The sequence below is a fragment of the Perca fluviatilis genome, chromosome 24, assembly GCF_010015445.1.
Source record: "Perca fluviatilis chromosome 24, GENO_Pfluv_1.0, whole genome shotgun sequence".
NCBI classification, from domain to species: domain Eukaryota; kingdom Metazoa; phylum Chordata; class Actinopteri; order Perciformes; family Percidae; genus Perca; species Perca fluviatilis.
The window spans coordinates 4,001,715-4,022,303 of record NC_053135.1 but is presented as its reverse complement, the minus strand read 5'-3'; the positions used below and the strand labels follow the sequence as shown (position 1 = coordinate 4,022,303).

The window sequence follows — 20,589 nt, the reverse complement described above, 5'->3', positions numbered from 1 at the left end:
CACATTGGTCATTTTTTGATTAAATACAGTAAATATATTAAATATTTCACCTTTAATTAACACAAATAATTCTTTGCCTAACCACCTAATTTAATCAACACGAGGTACCTTTATTTGCTTTTAAACTAGAGCCATAACTCACCCTTCATTCAACTTAAAATGAACATTAGTAACCACAAGTTGTGGTCCCCCTTAAAAGTTAGAGAATTATTATAGTATTAAACGTATTAATAATACAGCTGTTTTCTGCACTGATTCCTCGCTGTGATCATGTGTGTGATACTGTATAGCAGCACTAAATTCTGAAAACCAACCACATTATCCAAGTCCATAGCATTTGATCCCAAAGAGTTCTGCTGTCAACTAGACTAAATCCGAGCCTGTCATCAAAATGGCAAAAACAAGCTACTGGCATCCTTGGCTCATTGTTGAGATGTCACAGCTTGCACACCAGCATATTCTCGACATCGAGCAAACTTTTGAATCGAAGGGTGAGAAGCTGGTAATGAGAGGGGAGCTCCAAGTTCCCCGTCGCTTCTTACCTTAGCTGTCTGTCAGGAGGCTCGTTATCTCATCTTTTTACCGCCGGGCGACCTTGTTATCCTTAAGCCCCGTCTATTGTCTTATTACTTCTAAGGAGAAAGAACCAGTGTCATATTAAAAGGCTGGACAGTATCCATAGAAGCCAGCACCAAATTTAATCACAGTACCTCGCCTGTAGGGATTAGCCGGTATCCTTGCGGAGCTAAAATCATGTGTTGTATTACAGTGAGGGGCAACATCAATGGGATTTTGATAACGGTGTCGGAATCAAACAATGCCCAGACGTTGGATCTTCCAATCCAGTGATCATCAGTCCGGTGTAGCGAGAGATTTCCCCTCTGACACCGGATTAAATGCACTGTTGTTGTCGGACAAGATTATAACCTGGAGGTCAAGTGTGATTGTCCAAGTCCAGCACCGGTGCCGAGACAGGCCACCCTGCAGGTTAAACGCTGTTGTGTAGCTTTGCATTCGAGGAGCTGCTTTGGCTGAATTACTTGCTTGTTTGACCTTTTTGGTAATTACTGCTTTGATATATCTTTAAGTAACAAACTGTTTCATGGCAGGAATAGTAAAGTAAGACTAATAGACTGACTTTTTCCCATTAAGAAGAAGAGCTGAGAGCTCTGTCCCTTCCTCAAAATACAATATGTCTTGTGGCTACATCTTCCTCTTACAGTATATGATGGATTTTTCTCCATTTGATTGGAAAATAATGGCTCTAGAAAGAAGCCATTTATTCTTCACTCTAAAGGGATGACACCCAAACTTGACATTAACTGTAGATTTTTATGATTTATGTGATGATTAGTTATGTGCGGTCCAACTATAGCTTGCTCCACTGGAAATGTCTCAGTGGGATGTCGCACTACAATATATGTGGTATCAAATGAAAACGGTGTGAAAACTTGTAGAGGCAAAATATATGCATAATGTACAGTATGTGTTACTGTATATCCTAACAAGACATTTCTCGCAATTCAGACACTGAACCATCCAGTTAGTAAAAAAACAGCTTCTTCAAAGTATATTCCAGAGTTTTGTGCTTTTTAATAGTCCCTTATGTGCTACAGACTGCTACAGACTGTAAGTGGGTAAAATGTTTTGTCTAGCGATGGTCTGTTCATTAAAAAAATCTGTCAACCAGGGTTAGTGTTAGCTGCAATAGCAGACTTCAATCTTCAATCTGTTTCAAATATTAGTGGAGGGGCAGCGCTTTGGTTTATTTTGGATGATACCTGGGCCTTTAAATACTAAAACCCCTTAAAACTAGAAGTGTTGTCTCATACTTACTGTGAATGAGTTATCTTAAATTGTCTCCTTGATAATATAGAGGAAATGTTTGCCCTAAGAAGCAAAACACATACCAGGCAGTTTAAATTAGAATAACTTTAGGATTATTTGAATAGCATTCAGACAGACTACATATTTGGCAAATGCCTACCCTCAGTTTTCATAATAAAATGGATTAAGTTCTAAGTATTTTGAATTGATGTGGGTGTTCGTTTTAATAGGCACATTCATGGAGGACAAATGCCTAAGTTTGTCAAAGCCTCCTTGATGTGAAAAGGGGCTTTATTAAACAAAAGGCACTATTGACTTCAGCTGCTGTAATTCTTAAGTGCTAACTGTCCTTTTGGGTTATCACAAACAAGCCAGTTGTAGGAGCTCAGTGGACTGCTTTAATTCATCCAAAACATCAGAGGTGCTCAGGTGTGTCAGCTGGCCACATCTGAAATGGAATAAACTAATCTCAAAACCAAATTGTTGCCTGTCTACTAATTCAAAATGCACAGTAGCTCCTTGGAAAAATAAACCCAACAGTCTTTTTTTGAAGAGACAACGCACAGGAATCTCTTTATCCATGCAATCAAGGATAACTTTGTTGAATTTAAGTGAACACCAATGATCCACATATAACTCAACAGCTTCCAGTCCAATTAGGAAACACATTAATTACTCATCGCCATACCATTTACCCCATCACCCTGCTAGTCTATGTCTGGGAGAACGTCTTGTCACAAACAATTAAGCCAACATAGATGGAAGTTAATTAAATTAAGGGCAATGACTTGTCGTTTGTTGCAATGTCATAACAATCACACAGCCTGGAGGGTGGAGGTTATTGGTGGCTGCCTTTTTTAGGGTGAGTTAACCACAGTGACTCACATAAAATGATGGCTTGCATCTTGGAGAGACCGACTTGATTTAGCTTTGAGAGGATGAGGCCGGGTGACAGATTTTTATGCCGCCGCTCACTCCAGTTCAAACTGTGAGCCATCTGTCTGTCCTGACCTCACGCCCTTGTGGCATATATGTTCTTTGCATATTTTAGCGTCAAGATTTCATCAACATGTCATTATCATTTTATTCATAATATAGTCGTAAGTGTTAACAAAACCACCAGATATCTTTTTGGTTTGTTGCAAAGAGCAGAAGACTACGAGTGAACTGTTGTGAGTTGAAACCTAAAAGCAAGCTGCACTTTTTGTGATGCAATTGCATCAGGTATCAATGGCAAAATCCAATGAAAAATCCCCCAAATCCTTCTTTGATAATATTGATTTCAGGTGTACTGTATGAAAAAGGAACCTGCACCTTCATTTATCTATTTGTCTGTTGCAACTGGGTAGCAAAATGTGTTATTTTCCAAAAATATAACCACAATTTAATTGTTTCTTTTAATTGTGTCATAATGTATGTCATTAATTTCATAAATGTTAAGATTCTAATGGTTATATTAACTAAAAGTATACCTACCATTACATAAAAACTGTAATTTTTAAATTCAAATCCAAGACATATTTCCATTGTGGTCTGTGATGCAAAGCAAATACAGGAATCCAGGTTACTAGGCAACAACACGCTACCAACAAAGCAACATGATTAATACCTATCATCAATAAAATGAAATTAAATAAATACACAATGACATACACATTTTAACCAGGATGGTAAACTTATATATCTAAATGTATCATAATGCTTAATTTTTCTTATTTTTGAAATCCAGCTTTGCTTGTCTTTTTTCTTATTTATTCCATATTGAAAACAAAGGGCCATATTGTGGCATTACTACATTTTCCTAAACTCTAGCTATGCAAATACAGAAGCCGGGCATTTTCATAAAATCCGTAATACACGCATATTTAACCCACATATCAGCTGTACGCATATATTCCTAATTGGAGGCGAGAAGGATTAATGAATGAATTACATGCTTTAGTGATCCCCGCTGGGAAATTCTGTTTTTGCTTGGCCCCCCTCCACAGGAAGGTCAGAGCACAGGGTTAGCTACTGAAAAACACCCTGGGAGCTAATAGAGCTTCTTTCTAAAGGACAGGAAAGCAGACTGGATTCCTGCCAGCATGTTGGTCTTAACCCTGGGTTCATGTGTTGAAGGATGGTCTCTCTAAACATGAAACCATCTCAGAGCACTGAACAGATCAGGATATTGCCTAGAGGAACTTCTAATTGAAGAGAAACTGAAACAAACTTCTACAAAACTAAGACAGCTTTAGTATTAATAGTGCAGCACAATAGCGTAGCTCCTTTGCAAAGGGTACTGACTTGATGAAAATGGAAATTAACCTTCCTACAGTTAAGTGTCATTTAGGCAAGTTCAAATGAGACTTCCTCATTAAGGCATGAACTGAACTCCAGGAAGTCTCCCGGTCCTCCTCAGGGCTTTGGTTACCAGGGTTGTTCAGCAGTGTCATGTTTCCATGTTTCTGTCTGTGTCACCAGGCAAGGGAGCCCCATCTGCTGCCCATGGGGGGATAAGAAGAAGGATTAATGGCACACAGCTTCTCCAAACGGCATCCCACTTGGGTCTGACTTAGAAAAGACGGTCTTGACACTATCAGCCTGCTGGTGAGAATGCATAATCAGCATCTTGTAACACATATCCGAGTCGCTGCTTTTGCTCCAAGACTGACTTCTAACATCCGCCTCCTGATTTTGTAATACAGTACATCCATTCTGTAAGCATGGCATCCATTTAAAAACCACCTAAACACCTGCCTTTGCAACATTTTTCATTCTATGTGAGTTTCAAGCCATGTATCGGACTCTGGCAGGTATGAGCCTATCCTGTGTGGCCCAGCTTCCTTTCAGCAGGTGTTTTGCTAATTTAAGTTTAAGTTTTAAGTGTGTTAACATGCTGTACCGTTCCTAGTAAACAAACCCACCACGGGCCACAAAAAAATCTTTGCCTCTCTTCTCACAGTTCCAGTTCTCGATAAGATGGGGAATTACAGCCACACCCTGCAGGCCAACAGGAGAAACTTAGGTTTTCAAAATAAAACACAAGTGTACTTGCAGTGCAGATGCTATCTCCAAAACTCTTCTTCTCACATGCTGCTTTTTGTGAGAGAAACAGTACCACAGTGCATCTTTTCTCCAACTAGGGAGCAGTTGTGCTGCTATCTCTGCAGAGAGCAGTGGTGCATCAGTTTACTCTTGTTCTGCGGTTAACACACTATAGTATCTCGGCACCTACAGTATTCCAGGAATTACGTTCATATTGGACAATTTAGCAGGTTACGATTTATGGCCAATGCTAATGTTTAGTGCCTATAAAGGAAGGCATGCCCTGGAGGTCAAAGTGGTGACTTGGCATGTAGAGCAGCGTGTCTGCCTTTCATGTGGGAGAGCAGAGATTGTGTCCTTTTACAGACCTGCAATAATATAATTTTTTTATACCATCATCTTTTATCGTAATCTTACCCTAATCAAATGGTGCAGTTGCTTTACCTTAACAAACGGCTCAGTTCAGTATCCACATACACATTTGCAAGACATGTTGTACTGTAGACATCTTCATTTTGTTTCACATGTTGATAATAAGCATAATCCGGTTTTGCAAATGGAAAATAGCTGCATTATGAAGTTGAAACAAGGAGAAGAGACAATCCAATGCTCATATTTGCAGCATAGAAACTCAGTCTGCTCTGGACAGAAGTGACGTGGTGCTATGGGAGGAGGGTTAAGGCTTCTGAAACTATTGTTTCTTAGTGCTTCCTTAAGCTTTTGGGGATATTCTTTGCCTTCATTTGATGTAGACAGGAAAGCCGGGAAGAGACAATGACAGATATAACATGCAATAAATGTTCGAGGCCAGGAGCTGAGATATCGGCTTTTCTTAGTGCAGAACAAAACCTTGAGCTAGAATTGGCCTTCACATAGACATAACAACCCATGGGGCTGAGTTTGGCCATGGCTTCTCTAAAGTCACTGTAAGGCCACGTGTTATTGACCAGTTATTAGGATACTGAGCTTTCAGCCTACAGTGTATCCACAGTATACAATGTATTCCCATGTACAGGTAATGCAGTTCCAGCGCGCGTTTGGGCGTCGCTTTTTGTGCTTGATTAAATTGGAAGTGATTGATTTCTTCGTAACAACGTATAGAATTACTTCTTGAAAACTTATAGGATAATGAACATTCTTCATTACTGCTGGTAATTGCACTAAAACCGTTGTAATAGAGGAGTACCAATACACATACAAATAAGAGACTATTGAAAGCTTAGAAAAAAATGGGTTGGAAGGGGCGACATCTAGCTCACCCAGTAGAGTGTGCGCCCCATGTAGTCCTTGGCAGCTGCCCGGGTTCAAATCCGACCCCTGGCCCTTTGCTGCATGTTGTCCCTCCTCTCTCTCCCCTTTCCTGTCTTCAAGCTACCCTGTCGATTAAAGGCCATAAAAAGCTAAAAAAATGGGATGGAAGTGTCCTGAAATAACACTTTCGCCCTCCAAAATAAACACCAAAAAGTGCCAGTAATTTGTTGCCAGAAAGTAAATCGCCACCTACGACATTACCATTGTCCACAGGTTTTGTCCTTGGAAGATTTGTACTAAAATCACTCAGTGATTCAGTTTTTATCTTGTGACTTTTTTAGTTGGCTTACTGTGAAATTGAACAACAATGAAACCCACAAAGGAACATTGAGGGTTTGTGAATGCACTTTAGTGCGTTGTTTGGCTGTGTTTTGAATGGGTGTTTAAGTGGCCTTGGAAGAATCTCTAATGGTGCTCTTTAGACAGGCATTTAATGGTGTTTACTTGTCATAGTGGAGAAAGTAGCACCAGGGAAAGGTACACTGATATATTTTAAAGGATAGTTTATAGATACTGTCATAGTGTGGTCATTGAGTAAAATGGCAACACTAAAATGACTAAACGTACAAGGAATTAATTGAGTGTAAAGTACTTAGCTTGAAATATGTTACATTGGCTATAGGAGGCCATTGTGGTGTGTCATTGTGTGATTTGTATGTTAAAACTTGCTTTTTTTGGCCTGCACTGTTGGCTTGTGCTTGACAAAATACCCTTACCCAAGGTCCATTTATTTGTCCTTGAGCTTTCTTATTGCATTACACAATATTTTTCTGAAGATGTAGTTTGCCCAGTTGTCATGGAATTAGAGATATACACATTTTACTGATTCTGAGCATTTAAAGGATGAAGTAATTCATGACCTTGAAAACCTTTCTTGAACTAAATGGACCTTGTGGTGGCCATGTTTTGTCAACTACATTCCCCTAGATCAAGAATAAAGATTCAATCCTACTCTAACTTGAAGCCAACATTGAGATGTTCTTAAAGTGCTCAGATAAACGGAAATTTTAACTTCTACGATTTGATGACAGCTCGATTGAAAGCCTAAGAACAGCTACTAAATGGACCTTGTGGTTTAAACAACTACTGTTCAAGGTCAAGAATGCCATTTAAAGGTCCCATGACATGGTGCCCTTTGGATGCTTTTATATAGACCTTAGTGGTCCCCTAATACTGTATCTGAAGTCTCTTTTATATAGGCCTCAGTGGTCCCCTAATACTGTATCTGAAGTCTCTTTTATATAGACCTTAGTGGTCCCCTAATACTGTATCTGAAGTCTCTTTCCCGAAATTCAGCCTTGGTGCAGAATTACAGCCACTAGAGCCAGTTCCACAATGGGCTTTCCTTAGGATGTGCATTTCTGTGCCTGTAGCTATTGAGGAGGAGAGAGAGGGGGGGCAAGGTGGAGGGTGGGGGTGTGGCCTTGACCAACTGTCACTTTGCTCATTTGAAAGCCATGATGTCTCTCTCTCATGGGTGGGCCAAATTCTCTGGGCGGGCAAAGCAGAGAAAGAGGAGGTATGCTCCTTATGACCTCATAAGGAGAAGATTCCAGATCGGCCCATCTGAGCTTTCATTTTCTCAAAGGCAGAGCAGGATACCCAGGGCTCAGTTTACACCTATCACCATTTCTAGCCACTGGGGGACCATAGGCAGGCTGGGGGAACACATATTAATGTTAAAAAACCTCATAAAGTGAAATTTTCATGCCATGGGACCTTTAAATCATAAGAGGTGGTCAGAACACTTGAATATAATAGATCATACGCCTGTATCTGTATTTTAACTTTAAGACCTTTCTCAAGTTCTGGTGCAACTCATTTCAACTAACCTTCTTAATCATCAATGACTATGCTGCAAGCTTTTGTTGGTTTTTTGATAGCCTTTACCACAGCTGTCATTCTTTTACTCCGATTCATTTATTTTTGGTAATTATTAGATTTGCATTAATTGGCCGTTATGTGTCTTGTGTGTCCTGTTAAGCCCATGGGAACCTGACATCTTGCTAGTTAGTTCCATGTAAACGTGATAACATTTAAAAAGCCTTTCCCCGGTGGTCATGTTTCTTCTCTCGTCTGTGCCTGTAAATTCACAGCATGATGGAGATACACTGAACAACAACTGCCATCCAATATCAAAAATAGTTCCTTGCCATTAACTCATCACATCCTCTCCACGGATACCCCCCACCCCCCCGTCCCGAGTCGCCATGCATGTAATAAAGATTGTGTCACTCTGTGGATTGATACGGTTGTCTGAGTCTATCAAGGTCCAGGTTCCTTGGGGAGAAATGAAAAAGGATTGCAAGAGCAGATCTATACAAGCCGAGCAAAATGAGATTGAGAGCTCTATTCCTTTTCATGTCTAGATATTTGGAACTGATGTTCCACTTTATAACAGCATAATGACATAAGCGCTACAAATTCATAGGTATTTGGAGATAAGTGGAGGGAGTCATTGAGGAGATTTTAGGCATGATTATTATAAATTAGGAGGCTTGAGAAACGTGTGGGCACATTTTTGAGGTTGGATCTTCGTTTTGAAATCCAATGAATATTTTCAAATTAAAAACTGCTGTTGAAGTTAAAAATGAGGGGAGGGGTTCTTGTAACACTTATAAAACACACTGCGGATAGATCTACATTACATACAAGCAGATAGTTTTTATGTGCTTGACCTCCTCTTCTCACCATACGCCCACAGAATCCACTCTGAGACAAAGTTGTTTGCCCTGAGGTTACTTGCCTCATTGGCTAAAGGCTAATAGCACTGACCTCAGCCACAATGAAAGCCTTTAAGTGCCTTGTACTTTTCTAACTCAAATGTTTCACTGACTTCCTCCTTGACACTAGCTTGCCTCGAATGAGCATAATACATTCAGCATTGGGCTAAACTTTGTTGAACTTTATCTACTTTCCCCCCACCTTTTCCAAGCCCCTTAAGAAGGAGGAGATGTTTTGTACAGATGGAGAGAATGACAGTGATGAGAGATTTAAACGCAGCAAAAGAAAACTGCATCAAGTTGTTCAAATGACAAAACAAGCTGTCAAAGAAGGCTTGTATTTGTCTCGCAAAGGATAACAGATCAGTAGCTGTGTTGCATTATGCTCTACCAAGGCAGCTGTCGGTATAAAAATGAGTACTTCTGGGATCTCTCCCTTCATGAATATTGGTGCAAAGAAAGATGCCCCTACTCTTTATTCCGATGAGCTGATGTCAAAGCCTGCCATTTGTCTTTGATGTGTCAGATAGCTCAAGTTTTTTTCTACCTTAAACTTCAGTTACAAGCCTGAAATGTCTTTATGTGATGTCATGTTGTCTACAGCTAAAAAAAAAATGAGAGAAAACACACCAGCAATCAACAAATGACAGTTATAAACTGCAGGGGTGTGGTCTTGAGTGTTGGGTCATGATTTGATGAGTTCAGACTTGACCGGATGAAGGTCTGAGACCGAAACGTTGTATTTTTCTTCTAAATAAATGACTGCTTGCGTAATGGTCAGTGTGCAGGATTTTCTCTAAACTTTTTGATCTGCTACTTTTGATCATATCCTACGCACCTGCCCGACAAAAGAGGTGTGCAAAAAGGCTTTCCTACGTTGCACAGACTTGACCGGACAAAATCAAAAAATACTTGCTACTTGACTTAAAGGTGCAGTAGGTAAGACTTATACCAATCCTACCTCCAGCACCTTTAAACACCAATGACTCAGGGCCATTTGATAAAAATCCTTGACACAAGTGTCTCAGACTGGAATTATGGTAATTGTGTCACAGGAATGACATAAATCACCAAGGAATGCCACATCATTTTGCTTTTAAATGTTTAACATTTGAATTGAAAGTTAAAAAGCATCTATTATTCATGTAAACTTACTAAATAAACTGTTGCCCTCACAATAAAATCTAATAAAAAAATAGGAAACAATTAGGAAACTGTTTGCCTTGAAAAAGGTAATGTTACTTTATATCTTAAGTTAGCTTAAACCTATTGCCTCTTAAAAATTAAGTAAGCTGCACGAATGATTAAATAAAATGTACCAAAAGACGTTTTTCTGGAAACAAACAAAATTATACAATGAAAACAAACCTACTTTGAATCCTTTAGAATAAATCCATGCATAAATAAATCCATGGCATTATCACCAATACCAATATTTAATCAAACTTTCACCTGCTAAACTTCCCAAGCTAATTTACATTATCCAGGATGTGTTTAAAAGAGAAAACAAACAGCTGTAACTAACATACGTAACTTAACTTAACTCTTTCTCCATCATTGCAACATTAGGCTACCTGTCCCACTTTTTGGGCATGTTATTCATAAAATGTTACTGAAGATTAAACCGTACTGTGAAAGAAAAAAATAATAAATGGTTTGACATAAAGTTAAATTGTAAAAAAACTTTCTTTCTTCTTTCTAAAACAAAGCAGTCCATGATTTACTGTAGATAGGAGGTGGTTGGGGGATGTGACAGTCACAAGTTGGACAAGATAATAATTTACAGGAGGTGATGTTCCACTGTCTGGTGCAATGGATGTTAACCTGGACATTGTCATGAAGAAAGACCCTCAGGCAGCTGTCGGAGTGAGAGAATACTCATAGCAACTACTGAACTGTTTATGATGCCATGCAAAAGTAGCCAATGAAAATGTTTTTATTTATAACCTCTTAGTCAATAAATAAAATAACAATTTAGCTTATTGATTTATTATTTTAGATCATTTTAAACCTTTTAATTTTAAACCTCATATTATTCAGATAAAGGCATAATTCAAATTAAACTCTAAATAAATTCAAATTAAACTGCCCACGTGAATTTCATTCCTATCTAGGAGAAAATGAAACACAGTCAACATGTCTTGCCACGTACTGTATGAGGCAGTTGTTGTATCTGGGATGTTAAAGGAAAGCTTTTCTCTTGCAAGGTTGAAGGCGCAATGAGCTCTGAGCTACAGATCGGGTTATTGTATACACAGTGAAAAACTAAAGGGGGCTTCTCCCAATGCTGCTGAAATTTGCCACAAAGCTCAAAAGACCTGCTAAAATCTGCGTTTCCTTTGACATATGACGGTAACGCTAACAATGCACATCAGGGATTTTGCAACATGATACTATAGAATGTATTGTACCTTCATGGACTGTCAACATTTTACAGATTGTGACAGGAAAAATCTTCTTTTCCCCTTACAATAGTTTTCATTTTTTACGAGGCTTGCCGTTTCTTTGTTAATACAAGAGGCAGCGGAGGAGATACAGCCCTCTTTAAAAAGACTTCTGACAGCTGCAGGAAGGCGTTTTGGAGAGAAATTGCAAATCCATCTCTTCACTCTTTTTATTATCTAACATCATGACGAAGTGAGAGGACCCAAGGGAGGTGGCAGCAGATATAGCTGTGAGTATCAATAATTCATGCGTTCATATAGTGGACAAATATGAGTTCACTATTGTCAGGCAGTTAGACGTAATGTTACTGAAATGGAGAGGAAAGAGCCAGAAGCAATCTCAAATGGCCCGGTGATCGTTATTCATTGGTGGTTAATTGTGCTAATTCTGGAAAAGACTAAGATATGCCTCTGCAGGCTGATTAAATTAATGTGTGGAGGAAGAGGTCCTCTGTTGTTTTAAGAAATGAATTACAAACGTTTAATGAAAAGGAAATATTCCCATTTTCATTTTCATGGCTTGAATATCCAATGAATCTAAGGTGATGTAGATTGACAGGGCTTTTTTATACTTTGACCACACGCTAATGGGAATTGCCTTTCAACTGACATATTTAATCGTTCCTAAAAGTCTTTTTCATTGATTTTGGACGGCGCTTTTGAATAGCACTTATCCTTAATTTTCATCATTTATTCTCCCATATTGTCAGCCATGCGGCTGTGCTTGTGCCATTGTTCGGTAATGCTCTTTCCTGCAGCAACTGGGCTTCTATTTGAACCCAGGGGGTTGCACGCCTGGGTCCAGGACGTTCCAATAAAGCCATAAATTTATGAAGATGTTGTTTTGAGCGGTGTTTTGACCCTAACATGATGGCAAAACACCCTGAGGATACCTAATAATGGATTGCGTGATACGTCCGCAGAGCAACGCGACATCAGTCACTACCCGAGAGGGAAACGGGATGGGGGTGTGAGGACTCTCATTTTGATTAGGAGCGCCTCATTCCCTCTCTTGTTTGGTTCAAGGCCTGAGTTCTGAGTTTTGAAAGCATGGGACCTTCAGTGATCTTCAACAGTTTGTTTCTAACAAGCAATGACAAACAACATCATCTCATTTCCCTCTCCTCTGTTCTGCCACTCTCCAGGCTTTTATCTTTGCTCAGCCTTTGAACCAGGCCTTAAGGCAGTTGCATCGAAATAGACATTGCCCTGAGGAAGCCTGACTCCAGATAGAATACCCTCTAATTCTGGTATCTCCCTCTTACAAAACAGTTGAGTGGCCAAAGGGAGGGAACATATAAATACTGATTTCCCTTTTAAACTTTTCACATGGTTTCATTTGAATAACTGTTTAAGGGCCCAACGAGCTAAAATTATTTAATATTTCCTTAAGAAAATAAAAGTATTTAGGAAAATTTCAATTTCTAAATACAAATTTGCCCCTTAGATTTATTCTGTGGCCCTTTTGGGCTTTTCCTCAAGAAGACTTTTGAAAGCTGTACTTTGCTTGTATGAAGTATTTATTTATTTTTTAGAACATACAGAACACACAAATATAATTGAACAAGAACAAAAACCCTCTCCCACCCCCCACCCTCTGCGGTCTCGAGGATAACAAAAACAAACAAAAACAGACATCCCACCTTGCCTAGTCCCTCTATGGTGATGCTGAGGTCATTAGGACTGATACTTGTGCGGCTGCATTTTTCCATAGGTCTGGGGGGGAGTCAGTGCTGAGTTATCATTTTCTTGGTTGCAGTTGAGCCGGCTAGCCAAAACTATCGGGTCAGTAGGAATTCGACATCCTATCACATCAGATATTGTTGATGTTGTTTTATTCCAGAACTCATGCACCTGTTCACACTCCCAGACCATGTGCAGGAAAGTTCCAGTTTGTTCAGGTTGACAGAACGTGCAATAGGTAGTGGGAATGACTTTACAGACGTATCTCTTCTGAGGAGTCCAATAAAGTATTTTATTTTTAACATTAATATATTGCTACTTTAACTTATTAAGTAAATGATCTGTGTATTTCTTCCAACACTGGTGCCCAAACTGTACATCTAAGTCAAAACTGAAACTTTGAATACGAGTAAACACAGTTATTGTTCCAGACTGTTCATCAACATGAACAACAGGCACACTATTTGTAGTGTAATTTATTCAATAGACTGTTTTTTGGGGGTGTTAACATTGAAACGATGAATGAAGTAATGTTAATTGTTAATGTTTTTTTTATTTATTTATTTTATCTCCGTTGTGCTGTGTCATCAGAAGAGATTAGCATTTTTCTAGAAATTCTACTCCAAACAGTAACTTTAAACTTTACATCAATCACTCTTAAAAGCCTATTTTCACCTCCTGAGCTAAGTAGTTTGTCCGTTGAAGACAAATCACAGAAGAGCTTATGTACCCTGATGGATGCAGAGCTAAACAAACCGTAATGCATCTACAAACATAAATCAAACGCTCTGCACAAAGGGACAAGGAGAGGATTAGTTCATTAGCTGGAAGTTGCCAATGACAAAGTAATTACCAGCATCCTCACCTGTGTTGGTTTATCCCTCTCTGATTCATCACAGCTAGCTATTTAAAGGAACAGTTCCACATTTTGGGAACTAGGATTATTTGCTTTCTTCCAAAGAGTTAAATGATAAATTGACGCTTTTATACTAAGGTATTTGGATTAAGCAAATTAATTATACAACATGGTAATTAGTGAGCTTTCAGATTTTGTTACCTTTGGACAAAGCTAGGCTAGCTGTTTCCCCCTGTTGCCACTCTTTATGCTAAGCTAAGCTAACCAGCTGCTGGCATTCGCTTCATATTTGGTTGTACCTGATCCAGCTCCATTTGTTGATGAAGACCTTGAGATGCAGTTGACGGCTATGAAAGCCATGCTAATAAGTGGACCTTGAGTAGAACATATTCTGTCACACAAATGTGACGGTGATACAGTTAAAAAATAGCAGTATTCTGATGCAAATTGAATCTCTTATTTAGCTTAAATGTTGCTATTAATATGCAATATTTTAAGATAATGCATTTTTCAACACATTTCTTGGCCTGGTACATGATGTGTAGGAAGGTGATTACATGCAGGGCTAATCCGTGACATTTCACTGTGAAACAACAAGAACAACTTAACCAGTGAGATCTGCTGGGTACTCCTCTACTAAAACCCTCATCTTTTCTGTGAATAAGACTTTAAATGTGAGCTGCTCTCTCCTGTATTTGGGAAACAAAGCATCTTTGAGTTCTCCTGTGGCACCTGGCCCACATATTACAACGGCTTCCAGTGAACCATCCATCTCGTTGGTGTTGGGATTAAGTTTGCGTATGCGTTTGTTTGTCTCCAGTGGTGGAAAGTAGCTATGTACATGTCTCTAGTACTGTGAAATTCAGATAAAATGACTATGAGGCTTCATTATAGATTGAATTACCCAACTGAATATAAACCAGTTAAAGCTCCATTTTTTTCTTCTACAACATTAAAATGCTACTTACACATTAATCAGAATTAATAATCTAATAATAAAATGTTCTGCATAATATAACTCTTACAGGCGCCATATGTATGTCTAATGAGCACTTTTAATACTTTAAGTACATTTTGCTGGTGACACTTTTACGTAGTAGCATTTTGAATGCTGGACTTTTACCTGTAGCTGTGTACATTGTTGTTTCACTACTTACACTCAAGTAAATAAATTACAATCAGCATCCAATAGAGTAACTTGCACAGACTAAAAACAAGCCTGCAAAGATGTGAAGTTGCTGCATTGCATCCTGGTCTATTGAGGCTACTGTCAGTGAGGAAATTGCTATTTGTTCCTTCTCCGTGATGGATTTCTCCCCGTGTGATCGTTGAATATCGGTGTGAAATGGCTCTCCCTGGTTTCTGAGAAGAAGGCTCTCTTTCTTTGATTCTGAGGGACTGGAGCCAATACCTGACACGCATTCCTTAGATTTTTTTTTTTTTACAATCAGTTTCTGCCATCAGACACTGCACTGGAAATATCTTGATGTATTGTCATGTTGTCTTTTCCCTCCAGGAATGGCAGTTAAACATATAAGCTGTTAAAAGGTGTTAAAGATGTAAAGAAATCAAAACCGTACTCATGCTTATTTTACTATTTAAAACACGCAGTACACTATGTTAACTTTAGTCCTTCCTCCTATGAGCTCTGTTGTTGTGTATTTATGCTGATGGATGACACAGGCTGCATTTTATGTAAAGCTGTTCAACACTTCTTTTCTCTTAGAAGCACATTTAAGACATTATTGTGGATCAGCAGAGCTTAGTGAACTTGGAGAGGGTCAGCTACTGTATATGTCTATATTTCCATGCCGAAATCCTTTCATCATATGTATAATGAACCATTTTACCCCTTAGGTCTAATAAAGATGTAGGTGACATTCTCTCATCTCTTCTTGCATCTGAATGAGCAGAATGGATTTTTTTTTTCTTACATATGGATGTAAGTAAGAATACATTAGCTGCTGCAGATTTGGCTGACTTTTCTAACTTACTTTCCTCTCTCTGTGATATTTACACACCGAACACACATTTCGAATTTAATGAGAAAACAACTTAATGGAGTGGCTGAGGGCTTCATAAGCAGGCCTAACGATGTTCGCCTACACCAGGCTATTTGGAGATTGAAATCTAATTCATGCAGTACCTTAATCTAATTCAAACACCACTACAAAGATTCTCATGATTATGACTGGCATTTAATTATAGATGGTGTACCCTATGATCGGCTTAGAGAGAAAACGCTCAGAGAATTAAAAAGTTGTATTGCATGTAAATCACGCTCTATCCAATCCTTTGTCAGAAAAAGATTGTCCAAATAGGTTCGGCTAAAAGGCCTAATGTCTAATTTGTCTTTAGTAAAGCAAAATAGATCCAGGCTGATTATAGGGGCTGTCACATTAGCAGCAGGCCCCAGTAGATATGTTGTTGTTCACGGCTGTGGCTCAGAGGAAATGGGATAAAAGGTAAGAAGGGTGTACAGGCTTTCTAACTGGTTGTCAGTTGTGTACGATGTCGACATTTCCTTAGCAGGCGCTCGCTGCAACAACCGACACTATCGTCCACTTCACTCTGTACTATATTTTCTTATCTGCTTAAGATTCTGCATCATCTGAAGCCTTTTCCACTGTGTGATTATTTTCCGATGCTGCAGCTCTTACTGAATAATGTACTGGGAAAATAACACGCGGGTGATGAATTACAATTTCCACAGTATTCTATTTAATTTACATACATTTTAAAGTTAACACTGCAACCTCATTTCATGCTTTTATTTTGTGTTTTTCTGATTTTTCTGAGGTGTTTAAAATCTTGCAGTGGGGTTACTATTGGCCCGGTTTATGTTCACAGGTATGATTCAGCTGATTTTAATTTACCGATGCACATTGACAGCAGTTGCCAGATTTGACCAGGTAGTGTTTCTCTTTACTACTTTGACAGGTTGATGTGTTGATGTGAAGAGTTGGAGAAATAAAGGTCACTCCACATTGAAGAAAATATATAGTATAGTACAGGGGTCAGCAACCCTTTTAATATGAAGTGCCATTTAAAAATATTTGTGGGTGGATAGCTCAGTTGGTAAAGCAGGCGCACATATATAGAGGTTTACTCCGCGACGCAGCGGCCGCAGGTTCAACTCTGACCTATGTCCCTTTGCTGCATGTTGTTCCCCCTCTCTCTCTCCCCTTTCATGTCTTCATCTGTCCTGGGAAAATAAAGGCCTAAAAATAATCTTAAAAATAAATCAAATGTGTTTGGTTTTTCAGTGTGCTATATCAGCATTAAGCCTGCTATCATCTACCGAGCTCACTTAGGCAGTGTTTCTTTTTTTCTTTTGCACCGCATTCTGTGAAGAAGGCAACACGTACTAGCCAATCAGAGGCAGAGTAGTCTTACCGAATGGGGAAAAGGTCAAACTACCGTAAATAGCAGGCTGTGCTCCTGCCAATGGCTGTGAAAAAAGTAATTTGGCATGCGGATTGGAACATTTCCAAAAAACTCTCTTGCTCACTTATTCACTTATTGTTAGTGTGCCATTGGTTGGGCTACCGTGGCTAAGGTTGCTGACCCCTTAGCAATAAAAGAGAGACGGAGCTGGGACCATCTACTGCATAGTGTATAAAACTGAGCTGCATATTAATCTGGGTGGATGGATAGATATTTATATATTATTTATACATCATGTTTTAATTTTCAACATACATGTAGAAGGCTATCTTTGCTAATAATATGTTGGATTCATATTAATGTATATTTTCAGACATTTGAATAAAAAAGGCACCTCTGAGGACCCCCTAAGGGTTGCGGACCCCCTGTTGAAGATCTCTGGTATATACACAATATTATATGTATATTGTACGTAATATACAGCACATTTTTAAAAAGTGTTCATGTGTTTGTAGCACGTCTAGAAGCCTTTTCACAGCAAACATGACAGATCTTCATTTCTGATGGCGTTTGGCCAATGTATTGGTTCTTAGGTGTTTTTTTGACAAAGGTCTGGTGGTGAAGGTGAAGGAGTTTGCTATTCTCATGGAGCAGCAAGGATTTAACACAGGATTTGGGTGTTTTGGCATATTTTCTTTGAGTTCCAGATGGGCCTCAGTGTAACAAAAGCTGTTCTAGCCTTCTCATTTCAGGGCTTGAATGTCTGCATATGTCCCACCATCTTTGCCCACAACCCTTCTCAGGTAGGCATTCATGTCTTCTTGCTCTGCTGCACCCAGTCGGATGGAGTCATCACTGATGTTGTCAATGCGCATTACTTTGGTCTTGTTTGATCGTAAAGCACGTCTTGGCAGATGTTGCTGCTAGCAGGGCTGTCTATGCCTGCATCTGTGTGTAAATGGATGTCGGTAAGGCTTTATCATCTGCAAGTCCAGATCATCTAGCTGGGACCACAACAGCTACTGTATTCTCAGATTTTCGTCGTTCTTCTCATGATCCAGTCCACTGCCAGGAGAGAAAGCAAGTGGGACAAGCATGCAGCCCTGTCTGATGCCAGTGGCCGTGGTAAAAGGATCTGTAAGGCAGCCGTTGTGCTCTACGCTACATGAGTGTTGGTACATCCTCATGATGGGGATCAACTTTTCTGGTATGCTGCAATGTCCCATGAAAGTCTATGAATATGTTGTAAAGAGATTCCAGTGATGCGAAGCATGGCATTGTGGTCCGTGCAGGATTAATAATAGTAATGATAATGGAGCCTGCATGGGCAAATGGCCAGAGAACACTAGAAACCTATTCAGAAGTTCAGTGAGAGAACCTTATGCATAAAATCAAACAATATTCTTGCTCAGATTTTCTGCATCAATGCAACTGAATGCATATAATCCTGTGGCAAAAACCCGCACACAGTTTGTTCTACTGTATGCACGGCTTCATTCAGTGGCATTACTAATGTAACATTATGGGTCAACAAGTTTTCATAAAAAAATACATATTTCCTCAGTTATCGCTTATAAAATAACTTGACTGATGCTAGTGATGCTATTTCCAGAGGAGTTGTTTAGTGAAAGGCTCTTTTTAGCTGATTTAAATCCGAAACCTATACCCAGGTAGGGTCTGCAGAACGAGTTGCAATGGCGATTTAGCCAGGTTAAAAGAGAGCCACCTTTGTAACATCAAACTCTGGCTTTAGGCTAAACATACCTCAACAGTAACCTATTAATCTTGCTTCGTAGTACACCCCTCTGTAATCAAAAACAATTTCAAACTATTTTTTAATGTTATGGGTACATACGGACACAGACATATTTCAGCTATAAGTCTTCATGAGTGTAAAAATCATTACAGCACTTGTCACTTTGTGATTTTATAGATGCCCTTGCAGACATGGTTTTTTTTTCTCCTCTCTCCTTCCCAAATGCACTAAAATCCATGACAACTAAAGAAGCTCTACTAGAAATGTGGCCATTTAGTGACAGCTGAAGCCCATGTAGAGGCGGCTCGATGGTGTTTTAAGCCCCCAACGTCTCCCTGCAGGCAGCGCTGCGACCGTTGACTTCAAGGCATCTAACCCTAACCTTAACCTTAACTCTAACCCTAACCCTAACCATAACCATAACCATTGCCTAATCCTAGTGCAGTGCTGCCTGGAAGGAGACGTTTGGGGCTTAAAACACCGATAAACGTAGAGGCGGCCTCAGACTAACCGGGACAAAGTCAAGGACTCTTTGTTCACCGCTGAACAAATCATGTTCTTGTGTCAAAGCCCCTTTTGAAAAAATGACAAACCCATTAAAAGCGTCCGCCCTTACCACTGTGACTGAGCCACTGTGGATACTCTATGAGGTAATTGCATGCAAACATTTTGCTAACGAGCTCAGAGACAACACCTAGGACGGTGCTGACCTGCGGGATATTCTTTATGTCAGCAGTGGCCACAATGAAGAGAGATTAATGGAGAGACCTTCATCTAAAATAGTCCCTGGTCTTCTCTTCTGAGTGTGTTGTCTTACATGATTCCTCTGCCTTTCTTTCTCTCCTGCTTCTCTCTCCTCGCTGTCTCATATTCTCTCTTATAAAAGCCAACTCAGTCTTTATATCCCCTTTTGTCTGTGCCTTTGGCTCAATTTTCACATAATAACAGTTGGTATTTTTTTACTGACCTTGCAGCATTAAGGTCGATGTTGCATAAAATGCGAGTAATTGATGAGAACAGTCCGCTCTGACTCCCATGTCTTCAACAGGTTCTCCTGGATCACATCAAAGGATTGCACTATATTATTGAAAGATGAATATTTGGACATTTTATATTAAGCGTGAAATATAAATGGGTGAAAATGAGTCGGCTGTGACTTATCAAAGTTTCTGCTCAAACATTGTTTAAAGGACAGGAATGGGATGGTTTTGCTTTTGGCTCATTACCAGCTTCAGTAAGCCAGACCTCTCTCTGTCTCTCCACTTCACAGTAAAAGTGATTCCTCTACTCGCTTGAGAGGCGTAATCCACCATTGCAAATATGAAGAGGATGTGAATGCATGATTAAATACTATTGTATAATGCTAATATTAACATTTGGAATTGGTACAGATTTATGTATGTTGGTAGTGAAAACAGATGAAGTAGTGTAGGAGTAATGCAAAGCAGAGAAATAGAAAATACTAGTTTTGTGTCCCTTTTGTTAATTGTTCAGTTTTCTCATGTGCTATGCCAAGTATATCCAAAAAAAATATATATATATATATATATATATATTTATATTAGATTTTTTTCT

General features: G+C 39.2%; 1 protein-coding gene across 6 annotated transcripts in view; it reads left to right on the top strand.

Annotated features, from left to right (window-relative positions):
* Nucleotides 1-20,589, top strand: part of LOC120554444 (neural cell adhesion molecule 2-like) — a 395,781-nt gene that overhangs the window by 76,101 nt on the left and 299,091 nt on the right. For all 6 annotated transcript variants that reach the window (XM_039793325.1, XM_039793328.1, XM_039793327.1 and 3 more), the window contains one exon: nucleotides 4,291-4,416. The gene's annotated coding sequence lies outside the window, so the exon portion shown is untranslated. The remainder of the gene's footprint in view (nucleotides 1-4,290; nucleotides 4,417-20,589) is intronic.